Here is a 12,392-nt window from a genome sequence, read left to right as displayed (position 1 = left end):
CTTAATAAAAGTGAATCACTTGGCAAATAATGAATGATATCATAACCTGGAGCTGAGACCTTCCATGAATTTCTGTTAAACTGGCTTGCTGGAGCTTATTCACGGCTGCACTAGCACTGATAGAGGTGAATGCTGGTGTGTAAATCACAAATCAACTTCGGTGCTGTGAAGGTCGACGTTACCAAACCTCAGGTCCCTACAAATTAGCTGTACGCTTAATCTTCAGTAGCTTGATAAAGTCTTAAATCAAATATTAAAAGTTGGTTCGAGTCTCTTGTGACGAAATATAAAAGGAACAATATAATTTTATTATGTCTATAACGTTAAACAGTCTGTAACTGTATACACCGGTGGTAACGAAACTCTGTAATTAGTGCGCAACTAGTCTGATAACGGTCAAAGAAAACATTGAATTTATCAAGTACTAAAGACTTATATTTGACAGTTATCAAACTGCGTAATAAGTGCACAGTTATTCTCATAATTGTCAAAAGAAATCATTGAATTTGTCATGTACTCATAACTTTCGTTGAGTCTTCAAACTGTTCGCGTGCAGGATACGTTGACGTATATAGTTAATGTGCCGGAAAATAATTGCGAGATCATAGTGCTCCACGCTGCTTACAGTAATTATTCTTTGGAATTGTATGCTATACGTAAAACGAATGACAAATAGACTTCAACTTGAGTCCCAATGAAATAGGTCGATGTTTAATTAGCGGCTGCACAATACATTGTTGTATATGTGTCACGTTGTACACATTTCTGTAAATACTGAACTGCCCCATATGTGAACAAAATTACCGAAGTTACGTCAAAAGCATTAGGGAATTGTGATACCATTCTTTGAGAATATAACTATTTATAATAGGTGTGTGTTCAGCCACCTTAAAACTGAAATACAGTACCATACCTGCAGGAGTATTCATGAACATTGGACACGCTTCTATGAGTTTAACGGGAGGACGACGGTTCAATCCAGTCTCCAGCCATCCTGATTTAGGTTTTCCGTGATTACCCTAAATCGCTTCAGGGAAATGCCGTGATGGTTCCTTTGAAAGGGCACGGCCGATTTCCTTCCCCATTCTTCCCTAACCAGAGCTTGCGCTCCGTCTCTAATGACCTCGTTGTCGACGGGACGTTAAACAACACTAACCTAACCATCTATGGGTTTAACATTCATATTTAATTATAAGTTAACCTTCTCTTGCCTGATCATTACTTGTACTTGGGAGCCAAGTGCGAAGTAAGATTTCTCGTAGTAACACCTGTTCACTTTGAACAGGCTTGTGATTGTCTTTAGTTACTATGGGGAGACCATTTGTCACACACTGAATACAATACTAGTATATGTATACACAGGATGTAATGGGTATGCTTGCAAGTACTTTTACATGTCGTACCTTAATAGGTACACACATCAGTGTGTTTTGGTTGTTTCTTCTCTGTCTCGAAAATTCTTTCAACAAACACGTCACAAACTTTATGACCTCATGCTTTATGTATGGCTTGTAACTGGAGCACCGGACTACGCCTGCCAGTATCCACTAATCATTTTGCGACCATCCGTCTACTTTTCAACAGCTGACCTGGTGTCCAAGGGAAAATAATCAATAATGGATTGCTCTTCTATCAGACAACAAACAAAACATGCAAACAATGTTATTTATTACTTTTCAATACAGTCACCACCCGCCACAACACACTTTTGACGACGTTCTTAAAAAAATGGTTCAAATGGCTCTGAGCACTATGGTACTTAACTTCTGAGGTCATCAGTCCCCTAGAACTTAGAACTACTTAAACCTAAGTAACCTAAGGACATCACACCCATCCATGCCCAAGGCAGGACTCGAACCTGCGACCGTAGCGGTCGCGCGGTTCCAGACTGTAGCGCCTAGAATGGCTCGGCCACTCCGGCCGGCGACGTTCTTAAAGCTTGTGGAAACTACCAGCAAAGGCCTTCTGTGGAATCGATCGCAGAAACGCTTTCATTCGTTCTTTGACGGCATTCACGTTCACCTTTCATGGCCGCCTTCGAGAGGGGAAACAGGAAGAAGTCCGAAGGAGCCAGATCAGGAGAATGTGGAGGGTGTTCAAGAACAGTTACCATCTTCTGCGCCAGAAATTGGTGTAGACGGATCGCGTAGTGTGCATGGGCACTGTCATGGAGGAGCATCCATTTTCCAGTCCAGTGCAACTTGGCCGAACTCGCCAGATACGCTGTACAAATCGGTTCAAAACGGACTGCTACAATGCAGCATTAATGGTTTGACCTGCAAGAAAAATTTCCTTGTGGGTGATGCTGTTGTTGTCGAAGAATGCTATCAACAGTGTTTTCACCTTGGACTTTTACAGACGGCTTCTTTTTGGTCGCGAGAAGGACGGTCACCACCATGACACTGATTGCCGTCTTCATTCCGGATCGAACTGATAGCACCAGGTCTTATCTCCCGTGACGATGATGTACAGAAGCAATAGATGCTGGTCACACATGGAAATGAAATCACCATCCGTTTTCTTTCTCCTCGCCTGTGAGCTTGTGCGGCACAAATAGGCAGCAGATCATCCGCTTACCCAACTCATCAAATGGTTCAAATGGCTCTGAGCACTATGGGACTTAACATCTATGGTCATCAGTCCCCTAGAACTTAGAACTACTTAAACCTAACTAACCTAAGGACATCACACAACACCCAGTATCACGAGGCAGAGAAAATCTCTGACCTCTCCGGGAATCAAACCCAAATCATCGCGGACGATTTGTGCACCGAGTCCTTGCTAATTCCCAGTTCATCCGCAATCAATGTGAGAGTTCGTCGCCGAACTAGTGCCAGCATTTGTCGCACTTTCTCGATCATTTCTGGGGTCTGCTTGCCGATGGCTGACCTGAACGTGGCTCACTCTGTTGTTTCCTTTGCTTCATGGAAGCGTTTAAACCATTCGTAAACACATTTTCTGCTCACGTCTTCCCTCTCGTATACCTGCACCAATATTCCATGTGTCTCCGTTGTAGTTTGTAGCAGAACTCGATGTTTACACGTTGTCCATAGCGCTGTGACACTTCCTCTCACACTGACTACGTTCAACTGGTCGCAGTCTGTTTACACAGCCAGTCACTTGCAGTGCGTGCTGTGTATCGATTATCCTCAAGTCTGTGAAAACCCACACTCATACACGGACAGATTTGACGCCATTCGCAGAACTGTTTAGACATACCTCGAGGTTTGTCTAAAAAGTTCTGTGAATGTATACAGAGTGAGTCGCGTAAGACGTAACGCCCACATTATTCCGGGAGCGATTGCACGTATCGACAAGCGGGGTTCGGCGAATCATAGCCGACTATGGGGCACATACTTTGGTACATGCACAATAATCACAACGTTTATATTGACCGAGATAATGAGGCAAGTACATGCTTTTTAAATGGGACGCTATACTTTTTTTATCATCATTAGAACGCTCTGAAAAAGATGCGTATAGTGATGTAACACATCTTGCTATTGTTATTCACACTTCGCTTAAAAGACGCTGGGAAATATTGTACGATTGAAGGTCGAGGCGGTCGGAAGCGGCTGCAGACTGTAAACACGGCTCGCGCGACCCGCGGGCCGAGTTGCCGTGCTCTGTGCAGCCTGCACGGCCTACGCTACGTAGGTAAATCCTCATCCGCCCTTTTTTAAGCAAAGTTTGAATCACAATAGCAACATGCGTTACATCACTATACGCGTCTTTTCCAGAGCGTTCGAAGGACGGTAAAAAAAGTATAGCGTCCCATTTAAAAAACATGTACTTGCCTCACTATCTCGGAAAATATAAACGTTGTGATTATTGTGCATTTACCAACGTATGTGCCCCATAGTCCGCTATGAGTCGCCGAAAACCACATGCTGATACGTGCAATCGCCCTCGGAATAAAGGGGGTGTTACGCCTTACGCGACTCACCCTATATAATGTTGTCGCCATTCACAGAACTTTTCAGACATAACTCGTACGATATTTGGGGACGTGAACCAAGTTATGTTCAGATATTTAAAGTAAATTTAATTCACGAGTGACAAGGAATGTGTAGCGCAACAGCTTAAACTATAACGAACATTTATACAATTTTAATATTTATCTTAAGTCTTAAAAGATCGATACAGACATGTCAAATAGTCTGCAACTTCTCTAAATGAAGAACAAAAAATAAACCATTAATATTAATTATAATGTTATTACAAAGTAATTTTATCAAATATAAACTGATTGTAACCATCCCAGGCTAATGCAATAACAAAGAACAAATTAGACATAAAGGAAGACAAGGCGGCGATCCTCTATCGGTTTTAGTTTCACATTGTATGGATGACTTTCAGCGCTGCGTGTCTAGCAGTTTAATAAGAGAGAGGACTCGCAGACAGGCTTACAAAGAGTACGGACAAGGGCATTTTTTGGAAGTGAAATTCTGTATGTGATTGTTGAGTATCTTCGATTTCAATATTTGTTGTCGTTACGTCATTTATATGGAAAAGTCGTCTGCCAAAAGTGCAAGTCGCGAGATGAAAGGCTTTCCTAACTTTATCTAGTCAGAAATGTTGGGCGCAGTAATGTCAAGCGTAATGGCGGCGGCGGGCTAATTGCTCCATTGCATTCTTTCCATCATTACTGTGGCGCGAAGAACCGATCTTCAGTCACCAAAGAACACTGATAGATCTACAGCACTATCAAACATATGGTAACTACTTTCAGCAACCTTAGAATTGTTCAGAAGTACAGTCACTCATTTCGATTCATGTTGTGCATTCTTTTTATGGATAGAAGCAGTTTATTTGAATTATATCCATAGTTGTTTACCTAGTGTCAATACGTATCCTGTTTTCATGGCATAATATTGTAAAAACATTTATAAGTGTTTCCTTAAGAGTTGAAATTGTTATGACAAAGCTTATTTGTCGTACGTTCATTTTTCAGTCATTAAGCAGTTGCTCCTACAAAGATCAGTTTTATATGCGTATGATGGTTGCATTACTAGTTCTCTAATTTTCTGTTGAGAGATTTCATTTAAGACTTAGAATCTTAGTTTTCCGTAACTAACAATTTCAGTTGTTCCGTAACTTAAAGATGATAGCCGCAGTGCTACATAACAATTCAGAAGCACTGATCCATCTTCCCCCAAGTAATAGTTCTTCGGACTAAACAGAGTTATATATTACGTAAACTCAAGTTCCTTTCAGAAACTTTAAATTAATTTGCTTCTTCGGAGCTGGCAGCTAACTTACCGTATCTATATCCTGCTTTCTGATGGATTGTCAGATGATAAGTTTAAAACCAGTTCCCTTCTAGTCTACATATTGCTGTGGTGAGGATGGAACTATTCGTACGGACTGTGGCTAAGGTAGGCACTGCAATGTACAAGTGAATTGCATTTATGTGTCCACTGTGTTTAGAAACTGAGCAGTCCTATTATCATTGTGCTTTGGATAGATGTTCATTTCAATCTCATTGGCAATGAGATACATAGGTACGAAGGTTAATTCAAAAGTTGTTTAAAATATATTTATTGAGCAAGTAATGTCTGGCCTGTTAACTGCAGAATGTGACGCCATAACACTGATTGCAGCGAGAAACAGTTGCTCACGGAAAAATGCATGTTGCTGACGACGAATTTTTGCCGTGAGGAGACAGCACTTGCACCAGTAACAGCAAAAAATTTGTGTAGCAGCGAACCTTTTTGCGTTCACAAACCGCATCTGAGCATTGACCCCAGACCTCAAATTTCAGTTCCGTTCTATGTTCAAACAGTGCTGAAAGCAAAAGCAAGATACTTAGAGACTTTTAAGCTTAACGTTTTGTAGTTAAATTTAGATTCCCACCTACAGAATTCTTAATGGTTGCTTTTATATGAACAGTATTTAGCAATCCTTCAGGTCGGATTCACGTGTACCGCGACGGGTCTGGTTGGAAATGGTTGCGTCATCGTTTGACAGCTTCATTTCATTTCCCTAATTTCTTACACTCTTGAATAACTGTAGTGCATATTTTCGTAAAGCCAAATTCATGCTGGTTTCGCATTTCTGAGAGAGCCTAGGAGAACACAGGCTAAGGGGTAGGAAAGGCATGGCGGAATTTATGCTGAAAGGCCACACATCCTGAATAGCTGGCTGCTGGTGACATCTGTCTGAAAGTTGTGTGAGTAGTACTGTGAAAGTTATAGTGTAGCACTGACGTTCATAACATGCTTCTCAGCTGTGCATTACCAACGATTAAGATCGAGGATACAAATATTTTAGAACATGGCGCGAATAAGTGTGATCGATACTTTTTTAAACGTAATGGAAAATTAACACTTGTGTGTGTGTGTGTGTGTGTGTGTGTGTGTGTGTGCGTGTGTGTGTGTCGGTGTGTATACCTGCTGAATAGCGTCACTTTATCCCCGCAGTTCAGGTGAGGTAAAAGGAAAAATTGTAGTACTGGCAATAGGTTAGAGTTTCATGGAAATAACGCATATCTTTGACTTTCATGTACAATTTAAGTAATTTTTACTGCCTATCTCACGACATTATCATTTTAATAACAAGCTGCGTGGAGTGGGACCGCGTAGGGGGGGAGGTGGTGCCGGGGTGCAAAACACAAGTTAGTTAGCTGGATTAATATTTTAAATTTCTTTTGCTATTTATTTATTGAAACTACGTTCAGATTGGACTGCCTCATTTTCATTGCGCTACGCTGAGATTGACTGGTTTGCGGGGTGGTTCTACCACATTAATATGTTTCTCTTCTAATTTTTCACCTCTATTTTGTATAATACATCTTCCTTTTTAAGATGAAATGCAAAAACAGAAGTGTGACAACAGTCACATATGTGGTTAATGGAGTTTGTGGGGGCCACATGGACGATTATGAAACCTTTTCTCTATCTGCTAGCCGAATGTTTTGAAACTGGTGTGAAAACTCTGTGGTAACGAATATTAGTTTATCCCACTTGTCAATCTTTGTTTCAGCGTCAGACCTTGTTGAGTATATTGAAGAAGTAAATTCTCTAGAAGTGGTGCTCAGTTGTTCCTCTTAATTACAAATTGTCCGTAATGGAGGGTGCGAAAGAGAGAAAAAGAGAGAGCGAGAGAGATAGAGAGAGAGAATAATGTGCTCAATGAGTTTGTGACCCTCATTAAAAGTTTACAAAGTACTCCAGACTCCAGTCGGCCAACTTGCAGTTCGTTCCAGGATCCATTATCATATACTGTGCAAGAAAAATGCGATAGTGTGTAACGGATTGTCACCAAGAGCAAAGATCTTTCTACACAGATACAATGCGCTCCGTTTATTAGGTTTGCCACATATCATTATCAGAGGCATAATAATTACATTTTTTCTGACATCAGTGTCCCAATGTTTCGATGCGTATTAATTTGCGTAAATATGGTAGCGATGAAACTTTCAATGTTACGTATTCTTTTCATATCTGAAGTTAACTAATCTTACTACTGATCGAAATATGTCATTGTAACCAAAATCCTAGGCAAAGGATCGCCATGTGAAATCACTAAATATAACTTATTACTTTTAACTCTGAAACATTTAATATGCAACTGTGTAATCTAAAGGTTTTTTCCACCTTGACATATGCGATGTTTCTCAGACAAAATAATTTTTTATTTTAACAGTTATGAAGAATGAAGTTTAATGTTTTTTGATACAATGTTACATTTCAGCACTGCACTCTAGCCATACTCTGAGTTCAAACTGCATATGCTTTCTCACCATCTGAGCAATCATGGTAGATAACCATATTTCCATTGAAAATTATATATCAAGGCAGTGAAAACATGAATGAGGAGCATGTGAATTCACATTATTTACAAAGGAGGTGATCATCTAAAGTTACAATTTACAGTTATAATTACAATCTACAATTTACATTTTTAAAAATTATTTCTCAGTTCCTTACAAAAAAATCACTCATCATTCTTCAGGCGGTGATGACCTATGCAACAGTGCTCACCTTATCGTCAAATTTGAAACGCATATAATACTTAAATGTGTTAATTTGCATTGGAAATAATCTTAACCATGTTGAGAACCATAGCTGACCAGTTTCATTGCATTGCATTATGGTCGTAACTGAGTACAGCTTAGAAGAAATTGCATACTGCACAACCGATTTTTCATTGTCTTTCGACACACTTTCCTGATAGTGATCAAAGCCAATGGAAGACTCATCCACCACTGATGCCACGTTCAACAAAATTTCATTGCTCAATATCGGTAATAAGTTGCCATTCTGCTTCAGTAATTTTTATCAAACCATTCCATGCCAAGCCAGGTGAAATAACATATGAACGTTGCAACGTGTGTGTGTGTGTGTGTGTGTGTGTGTGTGTGTGTGTGTGTGTGTGTGTGTGTTGAATGGCGTCAATAATTTATGTTCACAATTCAGGTGTAGAAAGTGTAGTAATACCGTAGTGTTGCAAAATACCTTTGGATTTCACGGAAATAATGGATATCTTTGACTTTCAAGGAAAGTTTAATTTTGTACCGCATATCTGATGACGTTATATTTTAATATTACGATGTAAGGGAAGGGTAGGGAGCAGGGAGTACATGGCACAAGTGAGATAGTTGGGTATGTTTTAAAATTTATTTTCTTTATTTGTTTATTAACACTACACTACACATTTTAGTTGTATTACGCTAAGATGAAGTCATAGGAAGGTAGGGGGAGGGGAGGCGGCATAGCCTCTCACAAAATAGATCAGAACATACAACGTAAACGAATTGCACTTGAACATACATAGCCAGTACTACTGATGTCCTAGTAAGAAACCCTCGCTCCTCACCGCTATCACACTATCTGGAAAGGCATATTCAATGAAAACCTGCATGGCTCATCGCGTGCTTGTTTAATCAGCATGTGAGTCTTACATACAGTAGGATCATCTGTGAAGCGAGCATAGGATGCTACAAATGTCAGCAATACGAAACGGTATTTTGATTCCCCCAACTAGCAGGTCCATATGACACATATTCAATGATATAGCTCTTATATGGGTCTGAAGAGAAAATACAGATTAACAAATAACTGCGTGTCGGGTTTTTCCAAGCTGTTGTGATGGGCATTTGCAAGTAGCTCTACTTGGGGAGTTTATTCCATCCTACGAAAACTAGCACCGCCTGGGCAAGCAATACCTGATGTTTACGTCACTCACGTTGGTGAGTGAAGTAAACTTACAGGCTACGTGTCATAAAAACGGCCACAACGACATAAAAAGGAAGATTCATCGGATATTCACTCCGTAATTTCTTCGTAGACCCACAAAAGAGTAATGTCACTGTTGTAGCGAAAAAGTACCATCGTTTCATAAGGAGTCAGGTCGCTGTCTGTCTGGATAAAAGCTATTAACCAAATTTGGTGCGCTGCGAGACGTGTAGGAAGAGAGCCAACGAGTTTCTGAATGGTACTGTCGGGGATGCAGGGCCATGCCAACTCCATTTCCGTGGCTATCTGCACTAGGTCTCTCGATTGAGGATTCATGGCGAGAACAGACCGATCTTGGTGGTACCACAGGTTCTTGATTGGATTAAAATCCAGGAAATTTTGTGTCCAGAGGAGTGCGGTAAACCCATCCTAGTGCTCTTAGAACCACGAACGTACACTGCAAACTGTGAGACACGTTGCATCGTCCTGCTCGTAGATCCCATTGTATCGAAGAAAAAAGCACTGCATGTGGGGGGTGTATTTGGTCCTCAAGTATAGATGCGTACTAGTGTTCATCCATTGTACCAGAATGACGAGATCACCGAGGGAATGTCGTCTGGCCTGGACCCTTCCTACCATTGTTGCAGGGCTTTCGGATGTTTCACGACGTACATGCCAAATGTCATCTGTATAAAAAGTGATTCGTCTCAAAAGGCCATCTGTCACCAGTCGCAGGACGTACATTTTCGGTATTTGCGTGCAAACTCCAGACTTCGTCGGCGATGAACGCTAGTCAACATGAGTGCGTCAACCAGGCACCTGATGTAGAAGTCCCTACGCAACAACGTTAGGTTAACGGTCGTTGAGAAGACATTGTCGGTATCCCCTGTGTTCGTCTGGGAAGTCAGTCACTCATGAGGAGCACGTCTGTTCTCCCGTACACATCTCCGCGGCCATGGTTCACTCCCGTCGTTTATGCACCATAGTTCCCTGTCTGGTTTTGGATAGCATCATTTTGCCATGCACCGCATATTTTAACCACGGTTGCACGGGAACAGTATACACACCTAGCCGTTTCGGAAATACTTACATCCTTGCCCCGAAAACGAACGAGCATGTCGTTCCAGATGTCTGATAAATTGCTCAGTTTTCGTAATATGACAACCGCTGGACAGTGTTCCACGTCACTCGATATGCTTTGTGTGACCTCCACTGTTAGTGCTGCCAGCTGCAGTCTGTGAGTGGTTACTGCTCGTTGACGTCCACCATTAATGTGGGCGGGTCGTTTGCAGTGACGGTAGCGACTCTACATGGGCAGAAGTTATATACCCTTGTTAGGCTTCCAAAGGTATGTTGCACTAGATATCTAGACACAGGTCACCCACTTACCCCGAAATTAAGGGCCTGTGGTACGTGGGTTTGGGTGTTCCCCATTACTGTCGCAGACGTGTTCCATCAGGTTCAGGCCAGGCGAATTTGCTGGGCAAGATATCACTGTGATGAACGTACAACAGTTGTAGCACAATTCTAGCCCGGTAACAGACATATTATCACGCCGGAAGGTTGCTAGTTCCCTCGGGGAAAATACCAAGCGTGAACGGATGCAGGGGATCCGCAAAAACGTTCAAGTATTCTACAATTGTCAAGGGCCTTTCCTTACGAAAAGAATGTCCCCCACAGCAAATTATTGACCGTACTAGCCTGAGTACGTGGCGCATTGGATGTCAATAGCAGCCGTCCACCTGGATGTACCGTATTCAGATCCGACTACGTAACAAGAAACGTGGTTCGTTTGACCATGTCCAGAGTGGATGATCCCATGCGCACTGCCATCGTAACTGACGAAATCGTTGGACCAGAGTGGTAATACACAGGTGGAAAAAACATTGGTACACTTGGAATCCCGACGTAGATTTTGAAACGACAATGGCGATTTCCACCTGGGGACTGGTAGATGTTCTGATAATAGTTTCAACATCGTTCACCAAAAGACAGCATAGTGGGACAGCCACCAGAGCCCCATCTGTATCTACGCTTCAATAGGGAATGTTCACAGGCAGAACCCGAATTGTGGTGAAGCTTGTGAAGTAACCAGGCAACCATTCCACGGAGATACATTCATGCTTCCTTCCTGTAGTCAACTGACAGAGTTTGAAAGAGGTCAGATTGTGGCTTCCGAGTAGCGGGATGGCCCTTTCGGAGAATTGCGACACAAGTTGGACGTGCCGTGTCAGTTGTGAAAAGATGCTGGTATCAGTGGTCACATGAAAGTTCTCACACCCATAGACGAAATTCTTCACGTCCTCGTAGTATAGACGCTGTCCAGGATCGTCGTATTGCTAGGGCAAACGTGAAAAATCGTACAGCAACTGCAGCACAGATGAAAGGGCTTGTGAGCCCAGATGTGCCAACGCGAACTGTTACGAATCGGTTATTAGCATTGGGCACGCACACCTCTAGCCCGTATTCCACTCACAGTGGAGAATCGAGGTGCACGGTGCGACTGGTCCTGTCACAGAATCACCTGGAAGATCAAATGGGACGCCGTGGTCTTGAACGATAAAGGATCTCCAGACACACTGGCCTCACTCCATTCTTTTGCTGTTCTTGCGACAGGAAGGTCATATATTGTGCTCTCAAACTGCCCGTGAAACTCAAAGTGCTGTACAAGAAGTGCAGCAGCTTCCCTGGGCAATGCTATCTGTGACTCATGCGACTCGTCAACCAACAGCTCTTACGGAACTACATGAACAGGTTGAGTAGTCATGGCATAACGTGGTCTAGGACAATATTCACCAACTGTACGATCGACTGGATGCCAGAGTCAGCGCCTACATTGCCGTATATAGAGGCAGAAAACCCGAGAAAGTTCTGGCCCTATGCACAATCGCTAAGCGGGCGTAAGGCTTCCATTCAGTCCCTAGGTGAAGACTCTGGCGTGGCAGTTGTACATAGCAAACCGGGAGCTCAAGTTCTGAATTCCACATTCAATGAATCGTGCAATCATACCGTCATCTGACTATCGGATAGACTTAGCGACGACATAGTAATAAACATACCTGGCGTAGAGAAACAAGTGAAAGATTTGAATGCAAGTAAATCACTTTTTTTTTAAGTCATCAGTCTTCTGACTGATTTGATGCAGGCCGCCAAGATTTCCTTTCCTGTGACAACCTCTTCACCTCACAGTAGCACTTGCAACTTACGTCCTCA

This window comes from Schistocerca cancellata, chromosome 7, assembly GCF_023864275.1.
Source record: "Schistocerca cancellata isolate TAMUIC-IGC-003103 chromosome 7, iqSchCanc2.1, whole genome shotgun sequence".
Taxonomy (NCBI): Eukaryota; Metazoa; Arthropoda; class Insecta; order Orthoptera; family Acrididae; genus Schistocerca; species Schistocerca cancellata.
The sequence above is the reverse complement of the archived record's forward strand: the minus strand, read 5'-3'. Positions refer to the sequence as shown.